At 27.5% G+C, this 22092-nt stretch overlaps 1 protein-coding gene across 3 annotated transcripts in view; it reads left to right on the top strand.

Annotated features, from left to right (window-relative positions):
- LOC108756382 (inactive rhomboid protein 1) overlaps positions 1 to 22092 on the top strand; it is a 210125-nt gene that overhangs the window by 21216 nt on the left and 166817 nt on the right. For all 3 annotated transcript variants that reach the window (XM_018500139.1, XM_018500137.1, XM_018500138.1), the window contains exon 2: positions 6039 to 6218. The gene's annotated coding sequence lies outside the window, so the exon portion shown is untranslated. The remainder of the gene's footprint in view (positions 1 to 6038; positions 6219 to 22092) is intronic.

Below are 22092 nucleotides of genomic sequence, written 5' to 3'. Positions count from 1 at the left end.
TAAATAAATGTAAAAAATAAAAACTTTGTGTAATATTTATAATACAAATTTTTTATAATAACTTATACAGGATCTCCCGAATTTGAATGGTTTCGGGAGCGTGTAGTAATAAATTAAGAAAAAAAGAAATTCTTTAGAGATATGGTCTTTGCTTTGTTTTAGAATTTTAGAGAAAATCACAAAAGAAGATAAAACATAATTTTCGGAATATTATTGTTTTTGTGTACGACTTCAGCGATAATTCAGAGGCAGTGCGAGAGTATGTGTGCCGATTTCTAGACAGAAGAGTGTTGAACAGACCAGTATTTGATTGTAATATGAGCTGCCCATACAAGATAATCCGTGCATTGCTGCAAGAGACTACCATTTTGAACAATATCTGCCTTAAGCAAGTGAATTAATAAGTATAAATATAAGTATAAATGAATAAGTAATAAATAAGTTTTTTGCGATGTTCTCCAAAACAAAGCAACAACGAGTGTATCTCTAAAGGAGACTTTTTTTTAAATTTATCGATCTCTTACACGCTTCAAAAATTTAGCCATTTAAATTCAGGACATCCTATATAATGAAATAAATTTTTAATGTTACAGAGATATTAAAAGATATTTATATATATCAGGGAATGGAAAGTAACTTTTTAAAAGTAACTCGTTACAGTTGTCGTTACTTGAGAAAGTAACTTTACGTTATTTTTTTGTTACTTTTTGAAAATCGATTACCTATCACAGCTAATGAGTGTCTTCTAGAGGCTTTTTCTAGTTTCAAGCGCCATGTAGTGGTTTGTGTCCAATCGAACTGTGTCCAGTCGTACGCAAAATAACGATAAAAATAACTGTAAAATTCGTTATCATTACCAAAAAAAGTGTAACTACGTTACAATTATAAAAAAAAGTAACGCAGTTACCAGTAAAAGTTATCAAAAAAGTAACTTCGTTCCAAGTAACGATTTCCATTCCCTGATATATAGTATAATATTTTACGTAATACCTGTATTTGTTTTCATTGTTATCAGTAAAAAAGAGTGAGAAAACTATGAATAGTTAAAGGAAAAGTTAAATAAAGATAGTGTTTTTTCATCCTTTTACTGTCCGATACCACCTCCGAGACAAAAGGAAGAGGTATGCGGCTGTTAAATTTTATTTTTTTAATTAATAAAAGTTTTATTTAGAAGATATCCAATTATTTGACTTTAAATTACTTAATTATTAATTAACCTTAAATAATATATATATTTATATATACTCTTAATAAAATAAACTGTAATTCTTAAATTTTTATCAAAAAACAAAACTTTTGCTGTTTACAAATACTCACGTATTACCACGCGAAGCAATGCTAAATAAGTTTTGTTTTTTTTTGTTTGAAATTATATTTTATATTATAATAATATGTAAATGTCAATTATTGTAGTTTAAAGTAAATATTCTCTAAATAAAAATTTTTATAATTAATAAAATTTGATTTTATTTAATTTTTTTTTGGGATATTTGCGCGCGCAATTACCCTATTCTTCTCTACATTAAAATTATATATTCTTTAAATAATATGTATTCTAGGATTATGTATTATAGTGATTAGCGTTTACGTCAGACCATCACTGAATGAGAGGTTATCATTAATCTAATATACTACAATAGTATCGTTCGCGTTTATTCAGTGTATTCGAAATTCTCTTAAATATGTAGAATTTTTCCATTATTGAAAGTTGGATTCGTTGTAGTTATAAAAATAGATTAATATACGAGTACATATTAATTTAGTTTATTTGATGAACACAAATTACGTTTGCGTTGTGTTCAAAGATGAGGCTGAGTAATATAGGGCGCTTTTCAGCAACAAAAGATAGTCATATATTGTGCGCAGGGCGACACAGTAATACACTTTGTTGACTTGTAGCTAAAATGTTGTTTAGCTTTTTTATTTCACCGCCAAAAAAAAGGTTTCGTAACATCTATGTCCGAATCTCGATCCGAATAGAATCTTAAAACTTCTTATTACAGTATCATTTCTAAATAAATAAATGGTAATATAATATAAAAATTTGGTATTATTGAAATGATATAAAACGAAATGACAAGCATTTTAACATTTATATTGAAAAGCACAGATTTGTACACTGTGTTACATAGAATGTACAAGCCGCCTGTGTACTTTGCTGGAAAGCGGGAAAAGTAAAAAATTCTTAGTAATATAATTTAATAATAAAATATTTTAGTAATTTCTTAGATGTTCAGTATTAATATATAGTATTATAAACAATAAAAATGCTTACATAAATTTAGCCGAATTTAGTCGAAATCTAATATTAAAATTACACTCTCGGTACACATATTTTAAAATTTGTAAAGATTTTTAATTTAATAAAATTTCTACAACCTCCAAAGTTACTCCTTTTTGGAATAAATTTTTCACTCCAATTATTGAATAGATTTTCCATTTCCACTAGTAAAATTCATCGGCAATAGTATTAACTCAATTGCTACTTATACGCTTGAAATAAAATTTTAATTCAATGTAGTGAAATTGCTACAAATTTAGAATGAACATTATGTGATTTGAATATTTTATGCTAAATTAGTGTTTAACACTTCTTTTACCGTTAAAATAATATTTTATAAGTACATGCATAAAGAATACAGAAATAATGTATTTACAAAATGTAAATTCTAAGATAAATGACGCAATTGTGCAATATTTAAAAGAAAAAAACATTTAACTTAACAAGCATATTATTATTTACATTTATCTTTACTTTCAGATAGAAAACGAAATTAGACAATTTTTTTATTCATTTATTTATTATTACGTAAAAAAGCAATATGTGCTATTTTTTTTTAGTTTTTAAGCAATATAATATGGAAGAAGATCATGGTCTAGTATTCATAAGTAATTCTCATAATTTAAGATTGCCTAAGTACAGACTTAAGCAGTATTAAAGTAATTATAACAAAGTACTAATATCTTATAATGTTACTTATGAATACTAGCCAAGGATTAAGTACAAATGCACGAGAAGCTCGCGTCGACTTTGAGAGCCACATAGATCAGAGCGTTTACTCATTAACTTCAACCTATTCTTCTGCAAAAACTATTTGTGAGACGCAATTTTGCAAAAGGAAAAAATAGTTTCTTTTAAATAAAGTATCACATTTTGTACTTCGCGGGCGCGAATTTTGAAACATCCTGTATATGTATAAGTTGGCGTGCTGCGCGCATCTGAGCTCGCTCTATTGTCAGAAGTGCTTGAAATTTAAAACTATTATTAATGTTTTATGAAGACAAGATTTCATGTCTTTTTAAGAATCTTGAAATTTCTTTATTTTTTATCTATACATATTTCAATTTGTTTTTTTAAATTCGGAATAAAAACTGATTTATATTTTAAAATTACATATCACTTCTGTTATATTGTACAAATTATTATTTACATTAATTATACGTAATAATAAAGTAACAATATGAAACATGGTATATTCTTTTCTTTATATTTGATTTTTAATTTTGTTATTTTGTAAGAAAATTGTTAATTATTTTTTCTAATTTTGGCGCTGTTATGTCACTAGAGCTGTGTCACTATCACGATGGATTCATCACAATATCTATTGCGTGTTGGTATGACTTAATCACTATTAAAGGAGGCAACGCCAAAAAGTAGTGCAGGCACGTCTCTTGTGGTGGTTGTAAAATTGTGAAAATTACTGTATCGCGCTACTGCTAATGTGGAACTGTGACAACTTCACATTGAATTCGACAGCCGTCTATACATGGGTTTGAGTTGCACTAGAGTCGTCGCAAACGCAAATTTTTTTCCATACAAGTAGGCGGGGATGGACCTCGTTTTGTGTAGAAAGTCGAACGTCCCTTGGCAGGGGAGGATGTAAAGTAGATCACATGTTTTGTAAGTGAAGAAGGTTCTGTTAGCGTACAATGCGATAGAACATATCCACTCACATTGGCCGATGCCTAGTAACTTTTTACTGCTTGACCAATATTTTATTTGAAATTGGCTAATTAGTTACTTGGAACTATAGGTAAGAGTGGATAAGAGAAGTTGTTACGTCCAGTAGGGAAGAAGTTATATTTATTATTGTATATAAGAAAAATGAAACGTTACTTTTTTAAACTTTTTTTTGTCGATAACTTTTTAATGACCAGTGATGGCCGCCTAAAACTTTTTGAAAGTCACTCAAAATCAAGACAACATATGTCAAGATCAAGATAATTAGCATGGTGTTCTCTAATTCCAATAATTACCACTTTTGTAATATTACTAAAAGCAATAAAACACAAAAAATTTCAAAAACAATAAAAATTTTATTGGACATACATGTGAATATACAATAGGAAACAGCCAATAGGAAAATTCATAATGATAGAAGCTATAGATCTTTAGTGTGTTTAAAGGGTTATATCTGAGTGAACGCCTGAAAACAGAGTAATTTTGGGAATTTTTGTAGTTAAATAATAAAATTAATGCAAATTCAGTTTAAATATCTTTAATGTGTATATCGTAAGCTAAACAAAACAATTTTTGTTTTGTTTTTTTACGTCAAGATGATAACGCTGGAGCTCTACAAGTCAGACTGCTTCTTTCTCCGCTGCTTGCAGCATATAACTTTAACAATTTTTTTCCGATTCAGTTGAAATCTTTACAGTATCTGCTAAATTAAATTTAGCTTAAACTAAACTTAAACTAAACTTTTTTAGAGAAGTATACATGATTTTTACGTTCGGTTTTTTTGTTATAAATGCTTTTTTACTGAATTATTTGGATGAAAATTAAATTTTATTTTTAAATGTTCATTCTACAAAAATCAATACTTTAACATATATGTGTGTGTTTCTCTAAAAATTTAATGTGTGTGTGTGTAGATTATAAGAAAATTTTACTTAATAAAAGTATAATATATAGTACTTCTGTTGCAAACCTCGGAAGTCCATGGAAAAAAGCACTTGTAGAGCTTCTGCGCCTCCATCTTGACGCAAAAAAATTAAACAAAAATTGTTTTGTATAGATATGCACATTAAAGGCCTTCGAATTTGCACTTATTTTATTATTTAACTATAAAATTGCCAAGATTATCCTTCAGGCGTTTACTCGGATATAATCCCTTAAATATAACAAATTATGAATATCGATCAAAGGCTGCAGATTAAAGTATTGAACAGGCGAAAATTATATCATAAATGAGTTCAAATTATTATATAAAAAGTAACGACAGAAGTAATTATAAAATTTGTACCGTTACACCATTACGAAAAAATGTAACTCCGTTACCGTTATATTATACAAAAAAAGTAACGCCATTATCAGAGCCTATATTCTGTACACGACTATCGACAGTTGTCGGTATTGTAATGTAGCGATAGCCAAGTGAGAATCGCGCTTTTTTTCTAGGATAGTTCTTGCTATTGGCTATCGTTAGTTATCGACACCGACAACTGTCAGTATAGAGCTTAGGTCATTATTAAAAAAGAGAGAGAGAGAGAGAGAGAGAGAGAGAGAGAGAGAGAGAGAGAGAGAGAGAGAGAGAGAGAGTGTAACTTGTAACGGTAAGCCCATCACACAAAATTACATAAGCTACATAACCATATAAGGCTGTCTATGTATACCAATCAGCATCTACGTAAATCAACATCGCAGTTTTATATTGGATGCTTATTGGTTTAGCATAAGCTGCATAACCTTATGGTTATGCAACTTATGTAATTTTGTGTGGATGGCCTTTACAAATAATTAGTTCCTTTCATTGATATTTATCTTGTATTAAATTAGTACAAAAATGGATAAATTGGATAAAAATGCATAGTTTAATATAAATGAAACACCTTAAATTTAACATAAATTTTCAATTATGTACTAATTACTTCATGAGAATTGACATATTGATAGGCAAAAATCCATAAACTAGTCGAATAAGCTAGGAAAGAAACATTCAGTTCTTGAAACATTTTGTATGCGAAATCTAGCATTAAGATGCGGTATGCGCAACGTATATTGAAGGAATGATAAGGATGCTTTTTGATGGTTGCAGAATCCCTGGTATGCGTAGTACGGGCGTAGGGCTCGTTCCAGGACTAGTGAAGGGATCAAAGGAGGGTCGTCTGACCGCTCTTGAGCGGTTCGAGGGCCGGTGAACACGAAAGGGCGAGCAACCACCTTGCCGACGACCAGCAACCCTCCCGTCCGTCACTGTCGACGAACAACAGAACAGGTTCGTATATATTTCTTGTAATAGAATTGTGTATAACTTATTATTAATTGTATTGTATTTATCTCAGAACTTGTTTTGCTGATGTAAGCATTAGAGATTAGCATTTTTTATCTTTAAAATGTTTTTATACAATTAAAAATGCAATCTAAAACAAATTATTTTCGCACTTTTGTAGGAATAAATTAATTTTAATATATCAATAACAGCGAGCGTTTACTCAACTGTTAAGTTAGCTGAACGCAGTTACTGAATAATAATGTCTATATTGTTACTTTTTATTTAATTATGTATATATTATTGTATGTAATTTCTTTAAATATTTACATTATTTTTATTGCTGAAACTGCAGTTTTTTATCTTTCACACATTCAAAAAATCAATCGTGACATTTGTAAAAAGGTTATACTAAAAAAAAATATAAGTGAAAATATTTTAGAAAAGATATTTAGATATATATTATGGATATCTAGATATAGTTCTTTGGTTTTTGTTTTACAAACTTTAAATATGCATCCTAAAATATTGGAATATTGAGTTTTGGAATGCTCTATATGTAAGATATATGTATATGCTTTTTATGTTCTGTATGTAAGATGCGTTATAAATGAAACAGGATAATTTTTAAGAAACGCAAGGAAAGAATTGACTCATTAATTATTACATAAAGGGTGTGAATTATGACATCGACCTGCATATGTAGCCAACATTTCACATGGCTTTGATGGTAGATCAATCATCCCTTGTGAATGGATATTTGCGTTGGAAATCGTAGAAAGAGTGTAAAAAAGTATCGAAAACTTGAAAGAAAACGAAGAAGGGCTTATCTCGATGCATAAAAAAGAATGTAGGGTTCTATGTTTTGAATAGAGAGAATCTGATTGCTCGGTTAAATGCGTTGTAAACAGAGTTATTTGTCATCAGAGGAGTTGTCGTATCTTCCATCCATAGTAAGTTCTGAGGGTGGTCTTAAGCAAGAAATCATTTAAAAACAATTAAATTGATATTATATTGAATATAATAATGCTTATTAAGGCTCGTGTGTGGTCACCACAGCTATATTGAATTGTGATGTTAGAAGCGAAAAATGACACGTTAATTTTTGTTACATTGTCATTTGTAAATAAAGACAATTTGGACAAAACGACATGATGAGATTGCTTTAAAACAATTGTAAAAATGAACGAAAGTTCTTATTCCCCTTCCCCTCCCCCGACAGTCAGTAAGTAACTGTAAAAAGTGATAAAAGGCATGTGCAATGCTCTTTCTCAATGCTAATGTTTAGCTTATTTTCACTTCGCGAACGTTTTTCGACTACTTACTGACTGTTGGAGGGATAAAGATAGCTTTCGTTCATTTTTACAATTGTTTTAAAGCGATCTCATTATTTCGTTTTATTCATTGTCTATATTTTTCTTCTGGTGTCATAATTAAATATGTAGTGACGATTTAGGAGCCTTAAGATCTCATTTCAAAGGAGAAATTATTTTAATAATTCTTTTTTACAAAATAAGAACTTTTATTTAAGCCGATAATCTATGATTCCTGTTTTCTTTTATAATGTCTTTTTTTCAATAAAATATATATAGTCGCCGAAATGAATTTAGTATACATTTCCTTATCTCTTTGTCAGTAACGATTGAACCGATTGGATTTTAACTAGTCTTAAACTGGATCGCTAGGATAAATTGTATAAGAAGTTTTTTTTAGTTTCCTAGAGTTATCCATAGAACGCGCATTCGTACTTTTCTAATCATTTCGTTTTCCTTATACAGAATAAAAAATGCTGTACAATAAAAGATCCTAGAATCGTCTATATTACCAACTAAAATATATAATTTTTGTCTAACAATTAGTTTTTCTTTTTTACTGATTTGAAAATTCTTTTTCAGGATTAAAATATACACATTAATACGTGTCTGTGAGGTGGTGGAGTTTATGTCGAGAATGATACAAAATTTCAAAATCAAGATCTTTACCCTTTTTTAATCCAATATGGTGCTCCAGAGCTGTTACGTTGTGACAACATTTACTTCATATAAAAGCTGTGCAATTTGCACACAGTAAAAAATTTTGTGTTAAATTTAACATATTTCACATGTTCCAAACGTTCCACCCAAATTTTTTTGTGTTAATTTAACATAAGATGAATAGAATTAGAAAGTAACACAAATATTATGTAAAAAATTAATACAAGAAACGTAGTATTTTGACACAATTTAAAAGCAAATTTTATGTTAAATTGGCACATTTATAATGTTAAATGCATCTTAAATTAAATGCTATTTAAATTTAAAAAAAATGCTATTTAATTTAAGCGATGCCTCTGTGATATTTAACATATGCAATATACAGATTTAATAGAAATTTACTGTTATAAAGAGAAAATAACACACAATATCTGTTTTTTACATATAAAATATGTAACTATATGTACATATTTCTTCAGTAAAATTAATATTTATAATACAATATATTAAATTAACACGTTTATTTTATTCATTTATTCTTAGAATTTTTTTAAAACTATATTATTTTTGTTATTTATTTATTTATCTATAAATTGTGTGTTATTTTAACACTGAGAAATGTTAAATTTTAATTTAACACAAAATATTCAAATAACATAATTACGTTATATTAAATTAACACTAGAATATGTTAAAAATTTAACACAAAAAACAAGGATTTGTTTTAACATAAATACAAAATATTTTTTATCGTGTACTTACAAAATAGTAGTCCACAAACTAATAGTTTGCACAAAGAAATAACGTAAAGTTCTTAATTAAACTTAGATGTCTAAAATATTATTGTTATACGAAAATTTAGGTGTACATATCAATAACACATAAATTGCATGTATGTAGGTGCTATTTACGATACACAGTAAAAAACATTTTGTATTTGTGTTAGAAACGGTCTATTCAAATCCTTGTGAAAATTTTGTGTTGAATTTTTGACATATTCCAGTTTTAATTTAACATAATATGATTTTGTTATTTGAATATTTTGTGTTAAATTAAAATTTAATATTTCTCAGTGTTAAAATAATTTATAGATAAGTAAACAAATAACATAAAAATAATGTAGTAAAAAAAAACACAAATTCTAAGAATAAATAAATAAAATGTGTGTGTTGATTTGATATATTATAAATGTTAATTTTATTAAAGAAATATGTTCTGTATAACTAGTTACATATTTTATATGTAAAAAGGTATAGGTATTTTGTATTATTTTCTCTTTGTAACAGTAAATATTTGTTAAATCTATATGTTGCATATGTTAAGTATTACAGAAACATTGTCTAAACTAAAAATAAAAAAATAGCATCTAATTTCAACTAAATTTTATTATAAATTTGTCAATTTAACATAAAATTTGTTTTTAAATTGTATCAAAGTATTATGTTAATTTTACATAATATTTGTATTACTTTCTAACATATTCATCTTAAATTAACACAAAAATTTGAGTGAACCATTTGGGACATGTGAAATGTGTTAAATTTGGCATAAATTTTTTTATTGCGAGGAAAGACTAATCGTCTTTAGGATCCCTTTAATAAAGATATTGCAACGTTAAGTTCAAATAAGTAAATCTTAAGAAACATTCATGTCGCCGTCATCGTTATCAGACAAATTTATGTAGTTTCCTATTTTTTACACCAGAGCATCAATTATAAAATTAACAACGCTCATCTGCTCTTTGACAGGTTTCTTTAATCTTTTGACAAGTCTTTTGAAAAGTTAATATTTTTAAAGTTATAAAGTTATAAAGTAGATATAATTTTGTATATTTCTTGCTTTTGAAAGAACAATCTGTTCTGTAAGTACATTTTATACATAGTCCTTTGTTGTTTAAAATTAGAATAATAATTTATTTTGTAATGCATAACTGAGGTCTACATATTTTGTCATTGATTGAAACAGATTCACTTAAATGAATAATATACTTTGTAACCTTTAATATTAATGATCTAAAGGTGCTAAAGTTACTTAGATTTTTAAATAAAAAATTGTTAAGATATAACTGATTTTTATTTTAGATAGAACGTATGTCATTTCATATAATGGCATTTGTGAAAGTGTCAGTAAATTCAAAATTATTTTTATTTTTTTTATAGAGTACTGGAAGAAGCTTCAAATATAATTTTTTTTTTAATATATAATCGCCGCCTGAACCGTAGAAGATGCTATATCGAAAAAAATATAAAGAAAGGTCTATGTCAAGAAATGAATGAAAAGTGGTTTATTTCGCGTAAGGCGTGAAGACCGGTCTATGTCGGAACGCAAACGAAGTATGGTTTATATTGAGAAAGTAAAAACTTAGAACATACATACATGTATGTTCTGCCAGAAGTAAGAGTAAGAAGAATGATTCAAGTCGCATGAAATTAAAGAAAGGTCTATATATCGAAATATTTACTATTCTATAAATTACACAACATTTATTAAATTACACAAATTTAATAAATGAAAGTTAGAAATAGGATTGAAAATCAAAACAATTCCCGTTCTGAGTCATACCACTTTAATTTATGAGAAGAAAATATATTACGTTATATAACGTCTTGTTTAATTCTATGCGATTGAACCCATTCTTCTCGCTCTCTCGATATAAATCGTACTTCGTATGCGTTCCGACATACACTGATCTTCATGCCTTATGCGAAATAGACCGCTTTTCATTAATTTTTTGACAAAGATTTTTCTTCATATGTTTCTCGATATAGCATCTTCTATGGCTCAGGATTGATACACTTGTTAATGTTACTAAAAGAAGATGAATCTGTATAAAATAACCGGGGAAAAAAGTAAAAGAATGCTCACATAAAATATGCGCACAACTCTCATACAAAAGCTTTGCCATCAAAAACTAGTATTAATTTCTAATTGTTAATGAAATTAAATATAACTATTATATTTTGTATATTTACCAATAAAAAAATATAATGCGTATAAAATAATAATATTTCGTTAAATTATTATTTTTTATATTATTAACTGACAAGTAATTTTAAAAATAATTTCGGTATTTTACGATTCATACAATTGTGCTATCTTTTCGCGAATTCCATTGAAAATTTTAAATTGTTATAAAGCGGTTAAGAACAAACGTAACATACAAAATCTTGGCGGGCTCAAGTTGTAGTAATATATACATAAATAGAAGTGTAGGTTATTATACAAGTTCTATAGATATATTATATAATATATAATATATCCCAAGTATATTATATTATACATATAATATAATACATGTTTTATCTTTTTGCATTAATTATATGAATATATATGATAAATATAATAAATAAAAATGTATTAACCCAATTATGTCATTTTTATATTTTTTAATATTTTTTATATGTCATGCTTTATTCTGAGACCACTTTATATGTACAATTTAAAATTTGTAATGAATTTAATTTGCGACAGAATAACGCAATTGTATGTATTGTAATACTGATGACAATGAAATTATTATTAAAGTTAAGTGTTGTCAGTTAAAGCTCCAAAGAATAATAATATAACATTATTATAATAATATTATTTTACACGTTAGATGCTTTTATAATATGTATACAAGGTATCCCGAAATTCGAGAGTAATATTATTACAGCGTGAAACTTTGTGAAAAATTAAGTAATATTAAATAAAACAAAACTGTGAGCCATTTTTTTCGTAAAGTAGTTTTTTAAGTATATACATTTAAAATTTGACTAATCATATTGGTTAAAAAGTTATTTGTTCGTGTGAAGTATATGATATTACACTAAACAAAACATTGCTGCTACATAGACTATCGTACAGACAGATGATTTTTTAATCAATGTTTACGATTAATCAAATTTTAAACGTTTATATTTAAAAAACTATTTTACGGGAAAAATGGCTTATACTTTTATTACTTAATTTTTTACGCTGCAGTATTACTCTCAAATTTTGAGACACTCTGTATAGACATAATTACAATAATTATTCAATTGTAGAAATTGGCAGTAATTTTTTATTTCAATTCTTTTGTATGGAGGATGCATGTTGCACCTGATATTTTTTTTTTTTTTTTAATTAATTTTATGTAGTACATCATATTATATTTTGTAATCAGATACATATATTAAAATTTAATAATTCGATCAAAATTTAACATCAAAATTGGTTAAAAATTGCTTTATGATCGAGGGAGTAAGCACTCAGAAAATAGGTGCATATCTGGACTTCGAACTTTAAGACTTCACTGGACTTATTTCACGGACTGTCACGGACTTTACTGGAATTCATTGGACTTCGACAAACTTTGCCAGACTTTATCGGACTTCGAAAAATTCGTGAATTCATCGGATTTCACCGGACTTCATCCGACTTCGAGGGACTTCTGATGATACACAGGAATTCAAGAGTTTTTACCCCCTCGTTTATTATTTACATTAGCGTTTATTATTATTTGTTTAAAATAAAAAATAAGTATAATAAATAAGATAAAAGTTCCAGTGACCAGACACGTGTACATATTTATTGTGCGAACACTTACACTAAATTTATTATTATTAATCTCAAAGACTTTTTTTATTACAATATATTATAATTTTCCTGTATTTAAAGATTATAATTAAATTATAATATTATATTTGAAAAAGCATTTGTGTGTGATTAATAATTATTTAAACAAATAAATGCTTGGGCATATCCGGTATATGGACATTCACCTTATTACAGATAGACTGGACAATTACATAAAATTTATATGTAATATATGTACAAATATTATTTTGGTACAGTTGTACTTTCGAAAACCTTGTTGTCTATGTTATTATTCCAAGTTTTTATCTCTACGTTGTTAAATAAGATAGTGGGCTTTCAAGAAAACTTTTCCATCTTCTCCGATGATTTAAAGCAGTCAAACGTGTTTTGTTCCGCTTCAAATACGCAGGGATAAAGATCGTGAAGTTCTCGAAGTAGATCGGTATACCAGGCGACTTTTTGAACTTGTCGAGGAATGTCGAGGTCCTGCCAAAGAGACCAATCTTCGAATGGAAGATCACGGGTGTTGAAACTTGTATGAAAAAACCTTCGGGCAGGACCATGCCGTGACTGGGAAATGTGGTCCTGCCTTACGATACATTTCTCAAAGTATTCAGAGAGTAATTATTTTTCTGAGAAATGTTACAATGAGTGCAAATTTTTACTATTGAATGCTATTAATATTTATGATTAAGCAATTGCAAAAAGTAGGACAAACTTTCGATTACTTTTGACTACAATCATATATAGAACTCTGATTTCAAATATTTTATTGACTTATATAAGAGGAAATATTTTAAATCATATAGTCTAAGTGAAATCAATTTTATATTGATTTCACTTAATGAAAATCAATGTAAAATAAATATTTTCACGTTGATTTTAATAAAAATTATAAAAAACAAAATTACATGAAATTTAAATAGAGCTAAAATATTAAATATAAACATGTTTAATTAAAATATAAGTAAACAAATTTGCAAATGAAATTAATGCGCAATATGGAATAAACAAAATTAATGAAATTGAAATAATATATATAATTTTGATTTGTATATATTATGTAATTTTAAAAAGTAGTAAAATTAAATAAATATTAATAAATTTGTTAAGTTTTATTAAAAAGATGATGAAAATAGAATAATGCAAGAGTCTGACACTCAAGAAAAATGCCAAATAGGAATTATGAAGAATAATAAAATAATGTTAAAATTAAAACAAAATTACGCCGTCTACAAGGGAGAATGAAAAATAATGGAACGGAATTCTTTCCCCGAAGTGCGGTGCACGCGTTTCGAGATTTCTCGGCGACCAGTCACGCTCATCGTTCAACCCTATCTTCCTGAGAATGATTTATCTACCCCATGAGAGGGTCAAGATGATCAATCTATATCAATCGCAACTGCGTGATAAAACCAAAAGCAATTTCTTCCGCAGAGATAACGGCTTGTCTTCTCAACTAGCTTCGTAGATGGGTTAGTGACACGAAACCTGTCTCTACCTAAAAATCACCCCCTCGATAATGCTTTTATCGTACTTCTCTCATGTAATAGCGATCCGTACGATGCAGAGATTTATTTACTCAGAATCCGTATTTACGAAAATGTCCATATTTATGAAAATAGTTTAACCGTTTTATCGACTTACATGGAAAGATGGATATTTAAATGGATAGGCAAATAAATAGATAGAGATAACATTTTTATTCCAAAACTGGGACACAGAAATTTTATAATATTGATACAGAGTACGTTTGAGAAATTTATTTTCGGGAAATAATAGTGTTTCGAGAAATAAAGACTAAAATATGTAAAAAAAACTTTTGGGCAAATGGGAAAAACTTGTTTTAGAAAATTTTTATTTTTAAAGAAAGTCAAATACGCGCAAGCTCTTTGAAATGAAATTCCACGGGCGCTATTGCGAATTCTCGACGTGATCCTGCGTATTGCGGAGGATTACTTAGATTACAAAGAATAAGTTACGAACTAATCACGGCGTTTCTTCTCGCTATAGCATCTTCTCAGACTACTCAAATCCTAAAGGCTTATAATCGTCGGTGCTTTTCATTAATTAATGAAAATAATTGGCTGATGAAGAGCGGCAGATGTCGTAGTCTATCTGCGATAAGGATTCGCGACAACTCGAGAAGTCTCAAGGGGATAAGTGCGATGCAGACGGGCTGTTCGGCTAGTTTTCCTGGCAGGGGGGCAAAGAGATAGGATGATGGGAGATCGGAAGAGACGGGATGGAAATTCATTTCCTTAATGGAGACTAGAGTACTGTATACCTAACCGACGGTGATTAAACAACTTCTCCCTTTTTCGCTATCCCCCTCAATCACTCAATATGATATACGCGATGCGGTATAAAAAAAATCTCAGTTGGACAATTATGCTGGGTGTTGTTACGATGTCGTTACAATTACACTATTAAATACATAATGTCAAATTTAACCTAATGTAAGTCGCCATTGCTCTTATTAAATATATCGTTATTTTATACTAAAACAATTGTTAAATTTGACACTATATCGTATCAAATTGGCACTGTGTAGAGCCAAATATAATCATTGTTTTAGTATAAAATAATGATATAATTGAGAGATAAGAATAATGACGACTCATATTAGGTTGAATTTGACATAGATTTAACAGCGTAGATTTATAGTTTTAAATAATTATGATTATTAGTACTATAATGTTAGTAATAATAATTGTATAAATAAATAATTATTAAAAAAATGAAAATACCTACTTAAAAAAATGCTTAAATCAAATAATACATATATGTTTACTTATTGTTAGTATTATTCATGAAAATATTACATTTAGGAAAGTAGGACGAGTAACAGTTATCATTTTTTCCTTTAACCGAGAAGTGAAATGTGTATGTTTTTTAATAGGTTTTTAATAGTTTTTTGCAGAATCACGTGAAGTAATCAGTTTTCCATAAATATGAAAGAAAATATGTATAAAAATGTAAAATGAAGTGAGTAAATAAGCATACAATTTTGATGAGTCTGAGGTTTAGAAGTCCATGGATAAGCTCTAAAAGCTTAGAATTTAAGAAAGCGAAAAAATGACGTGCAAAACGCATGTATCTGTTTCTTGTCTTACACTTTTTGAGTTTTCGTATGTTTGTTTCCTTTTCTACTTTTCAACTTTAACACAACAAAATATTACATATTTAATGGTTTTTGAGAATTTAAACCTTGAATGGCACATTTATTTTCAGCATCTTTGAACGGCACATATGGGTTATTTGACTTGATTAAGATTCTTAAAGTGCTTGAAAAATTCTATAAAAATTTACACATGTTCTTTAAGGTCTCTACTAAATTATTCTGCTATGTAGATATTGGAAAAAAGTTGGGTTGGCATAGGGTCAAGCGTGCAGGTATATGAGAAATAAGAATGTTAGAAAGTGCATTGACACGAATGACTCATGTGTGCCATTTGAAGTTTAAAAACTATCATTACGTATCTCATTTTTATGGCAAAATCTTATGCTTATTTACTTACTTCATTCACATTAATGTAGCCGAAACATGTAATATTTAGTATTTTAACATTTATAATGTATGTATTTTTTCGAAATTTAGTAATGTATTACTTAATTCTTTGCTCTTAATATTAATTTGTTAAATCGACTCTTATTTGTCTTTTTGCTATTATTTTATTGTTTTTAAAAATTCTTTAATTGTATTTATATAATTCATTTACATTTTTGTTCCCTTCATGTGGAAAACTGATTGCTCCTTGTAATTTTATTGCCCAAAAAAACTAAAAAAATATACACATTTCATTTCTCGATTGGGAACAAAAATCGATGATTTTTACACGTTCTACTTTTTTTTGTTTATAATTATGATTATTATCGCTATAATGTTAATAATAATTATGTATAATAATAATGTATGTATAATTCTATCAGCAAAAGTATGTAATTGGTAACTAAAAATTATTATAATTATAGTTGTTATTACAATAAAAATGGTTGCAATTATTATTAATTATAAATTATTAAATGTTTTTTAGAACAATCATGTAATATGATTATTCTAAGAAATGATTATAAATTATAGCAGTTTCAACTATTTTTATGATAATAATAACTATAATTTTCTGAAATTGCTATTTGTATTTATGTTTAAGAATGTTTTATACATATTTTCAAAATGATAACAAATTAGATTGCGATACATCTATGGTAATTGTTCAATAAATAAATAAAATATTTATTTGTTCTATATCTGTGTAATTAATCAGTGAATCGCAATAAAATTTTGCATAAATTATTTTGAATATTTAAAGTATTTATAAAATATTTAAAGTATTTATAAAAGGAAAATGTAAATTTTTCTATCATATTTAAAATATATTTTAATTTTTAACAATAAATAATTTTTAAAAATAAATTACAAAAATGTGTTATTAAACAAAAATATAATCTTATTTACACAACTTTCATATGTATATAGTTTATTTGAAGTGTAAATATTAAACATACTTCCAATTTAATTTTCTTTGCAGAGACTATATACTAATATATCCGTAACTGTATCTTAATAGTTAATATATATATGTGTTGATAGAAGTATACATATAGTTATTTTGTTACTAATATTAAATATAACAATAATAATTATAATAACATGTAAATATAATTACAAATTCCAAAAATTTTTTGTTCGCTACAGCAATCGGTACACAAAGAAAAATGTTCTGATTAAATCAACAAAAAGGTCTAACTATAATAGAATAGCATTTTGATTAGGCCAAACAGAATTTCTGATTATGATAGTGTTTGCTGCATGATTGTTTGTTAAACACAATCTATAGATAGAATGTCAAAAAAAATAACCGGTTTAAAAGGACATATACTTCAACTTCTTTTAGTCTCTATTATTGTACAATCTCACATCAGTGATTTGTGATTATTTGAAATTTATTGTCCTAAAATAAATTCCATATCCCCACCGTCGAGAGCTGGGCTTCGGAAATATTTTGGATCACCATGGAACTGCATGTTGTGATAATGCGGTAATAAGGGCTACGGAGAAAAATAATTTGTTAGCATAGCAGATTTTATGCTAGTGTAGCAAAATCTATCAGTCTAGATTCATCTATCAGTCTAGATCCATTACGTGGATAGCAAAGAGATTCTTTCGTTAAAAGTTCTGATTACTATTTGCTGAATATAATTTAGCTAAAACTACAAATTATTTTGCTGTAAGAATAAATGAATTTTTAATCAACTGATCTTTTTTGTTGGATTACTAATACAATTTGCTACAAAAGCAAAGCACATTTGAAGAACTATAGTAAAGTGATTTTGTTCTACAAACAATTTATTTGAACTACACGAGCGAATCAAATTTGCTATTATAGCAAGACATGTTTGTTAAATTAATGACGTATTTTAATTGTATGAGCGAAATAACTTTACTATAATAGCAACTTTACTTGTTAACAATACAACTTTACAGAATTATTTGAAAGAAGCAAATAAACACAAATAAAGATATAATAAAATAAAAACTAATCAAAATTAATTTTTTAATTAGATTTGTATTTATCAATAACAATATTTGATAAATAAAAATCTAATAAAAAATTAATTTTAGTTAGTTTTCTTTTATTATATATATATTTTGATTTGTGTTTATTTGCTTCTTTCAAATAATTCTGTAAAGTCATGTTGCTAAAAAAGCAAAGTTGCTTTTATTATTTTTTCATAATAAAAAGTTATGAAAATAAAATTGAATTTATTTCATTCTTTTTCATTCATTCCTTTTCATACAGAAAAGTTTAAGCGATTTAATAAAAACGACATCAGGGTTTCTTTCCATAGTCCTAATAAAATGAGTAAATGTATCAAGGTACAGAAAGATACTTGTCCCCATACATCTAAGAGAAATATACTCTATAAGATATCGTGCAATAATGGTGATGCGTCGTACGTTGGACAGACGGGCAGACAACTAAAAACTAGAATTACTGAACACCGTAATCATATTAGACATAAAACTTCTGTCCGCTCTGTCATAACGGAGCACAGGTTGCAATATGACCATGATTTCCAATGGGACAAAGTCAGAATTCTAGATGAAGAGCCTTGCTATAGAAAACGTTTAATTTCCGAGATGCTCAACATTAAAAAACAGGATAAGAGCTTGAATTTACAAACCGACACGGAAGGTCTTCATAAGGCTTATTTGCCTATTGTAAATAGAGTTTGACTTCGATACCGACGGTCCGTCCCTTCTCTCAGTCTGCGATAATCCGTATCAACGAGCGTACACTTTAAGCGATACACAATGTCCGTCTCATATTTCTGCGTTTCACTTGATTTTACATATCACAATAGTCTTTTGTATACTTGTATGGACACGCTTTTTTGCACAATTTATATATGTTTTTGGTGAGTTTTTATTTCTTACCAGATTTCTGTTAATGTTAATTTCCGTTTTGTATTTTTAATTTTTCGTAAGAAGTCTTTTTATCTTTTATCAACTTTTCTAAGAGACATGATACACTTGCGACTGTATAATCGTACGTGAATATTGTCGAGTTCTACATCAAGACTCACCCGAATTGTGCTCACGATGTATTTGCGAACTTTTATTGCGGTTACTCTTTTTTTCCGATATATTTGTTTGAAGAGGGCTCAATCTTGCAGCCGAAACTTGTAACGAAATTTTTAATTAGTTCTTACCTTCTATTATTTTTTATGTATCTTTTATTTTTATTATATACTTTCTTCGAAATTTGTTTTTCTTTATTTGTATTTTCTTTTAATTAGATGACTATTTTTTTAAAAACGAAATGTGCTGTCTCTTACTTTGCCCTTTTTATTTATTGTTATTTATTAAAGTAAAATTACTTATTCTTATATATAGGCAACAAACATGATCGAGAGAGAGATGTATTAAAAAGATGTATTAATTTTGAAATAATTTCTTCAGGCATTTCCTAACTGTTCAGCAGATTTCGTATCATTATAAATACAAATTGAATAACAAAAGTAATGAAAATAAATGCGATAAGATATTGAAAGATCACTCGCGACAACACGTTTATGGATGCAACGACGTTGTAGTAACAGAAGACTCCAGAAAAGAAACAACAGTCATTTGAGAATACGCAGGGTAAAAGACGCGTCCTAACAAATCAAGTTTTGCTGTTATAACACGAATCGATTATAATAACAAATTTCTTTTACTGTCATAATGGATTTGTATAAGTAGTAGTGATTTTGCTCCAATAACAAAAAAATTGGCTAAGAACATATTATTTTATTTTAACAACAAATTAAATTGGTTCTAAAGGTAAATCCACGCAGCAAATTTTTTCTATCTTAGCAACAAAACGAATTTTTTACTTTAATAACAAATAATTTCTAAAACTGGTTGTATCAACTAAATTATCGTTGCCATTACGAATATGCAGCAATGACAGGTTTGCTACAACAGCAAAATTATTTTTCTCCGTTGGGTATAATACTTGACAAGGATATGCAGTAATTAAATACGATCGAATCTGAGCTGGTTATGCAAAAGCCATTTCCGTGAAACGTAATAGTGCACGTAATAGCGAACATATAATATGCCGTTGGCAATAAATAATATCGCGGAAAAGAAGGTAAAAGAACCGGTTGAGGGCTAGGGAACAGAAGCGGTAGCGTCGACTGTCGCGGCTATTAATCAGATGAATTAATTGCGCTCATTAACGAGCTATACTATGAGCACGATAGAAAATTACTTTTTGTCATCGTTGTTGTCGGTGTGCCAGAAATTTCCGCTTGTTGCATTTCCTTATTCTTCTTTATAGAAAAACTGCAAGAGTCAAAAATTATTTATTTTTTCTCATAGAACTCTAAGAATTTTTTAAGAATTTTTTATCAACTTTTTAGTACTGCATTTTCTTATATTGGCAACTATTTTTGCCATACGAGAAAATACGGTATTAAAAAATTCTGAAAAAATTTATAAAAAATTCTTAGAACTTTATAAAAAGAAAATAAATTATTTTTGTTTATCGCCGTTTTTCTGTAAAGTTGATAATATTTGAGTAAAAAATTATTAAAAATCAATATTCAACGATTTTTAGTTATTAATATCTTGTTAACTGTTGTGAAAATTGCAAAATGATAGAGGACTCAATTTAATCCGCTCTATCTACACAAGAACGCTTGACAAAACATTTTCGGAAAACCTGTATATATAAAAAGAAAATAAAGTTTTGTACTTTCATTTTAGTGATGTATTCTTATCATAATTTTATTTTTTTTTTTTAATATTTATGAGAGTACGCATTTAATATTATAGTAATGTAAATATAACACAATGCTAAACTATTTTTTTAAAGAAACTTATTTTATTACATATTAAAAAAAAATAATTTTAAAGATATAATAATTAAGTAAATGTAGAATTTCGCGCGCAAGATTATATATTTATATTTCGATAAGATATATGGTTGTTGTACAGAACATGATATATGTATATATATCGAATTTAATGTGTAAATTTGGATTTAATGTATAGATTAGGTTTTGCAGTAAAGTAATTATTGTTTACGATTTCTTTAATAATTTAATCGGTATAATGTAGACAGTTGCTAATAAAATATAGATGACTATAAAATTTTAAGCTTTTTAAGGAGATCTTAAAGACGATTAGTCATATTATAAATAGCACTTACACATAAATTAAATAATTTCTCTGTGTCATTAGGTTTGTTTTCTGTTCCTGCTCAAGGATTGCATTAGAACTGAATTGAACTGAACTAATGCAATTTAGAACTGACGTGTAAACGTACAGGCAAGGAATAAAAAATGTTCTAGTGCAAGATAAAGGTTACGTTCGAAAATAAGTTCAGTTGGAAAGAAAGTAAAGTTGGCAAGTATTGGAAATTATCAACGCTGCGTTTCGTTTCTTCCGCTTGGACTGCTGGGGAGGCTAAAGTAATGATGAATATAATAAAAATAAAGAAGAAAGCTATTTGAAGTGTTACAAGATGTACGTAAATAGAACATTAAATGTTCTCATAATATATAACACGTTGTTTAACATCTTTAACAACTTTATGTATAACTCAAGAGATGTATACTTAATTGTAATCGTAATTAAATACAATAGAATACAAATTTATTCAATTTTAACCTCTGATTTTTCTCTCTCTTTTTCTTTTAATATTTCTTTTCTCTACATACTCTGGATATATGTAAAAGAGAGTTCCGATGTAAGATCTTTTCTATTATAATACAATATGTATTTATGATACACACATGTAAAAAATATGAAAAAACTTTTTTGATAAATTATTTTTTCACAAATTTATAAATTG

The sequence above is a fragment of the Trachymyrmex septentrionalis genome, unplaced genomic scaffold (genome assembly GCF_001594115.1).
Source record: "Trachymyrmex septentrionalis isolate Tsep2-gDNA-1 unplaced genomic scaffold, Tsep1.0 scaffold126, whole genome shotgun sequence".
NCBI lineage: Eukaryota > Metazoa > Arthropoda > Insecta > Hymenoptera > Formicidae > Trachymyrmex > Trachymyrmex septentrionalis.
This window is presented reverse-complemented; position numbering and strand designations above follow the sequence as displayed.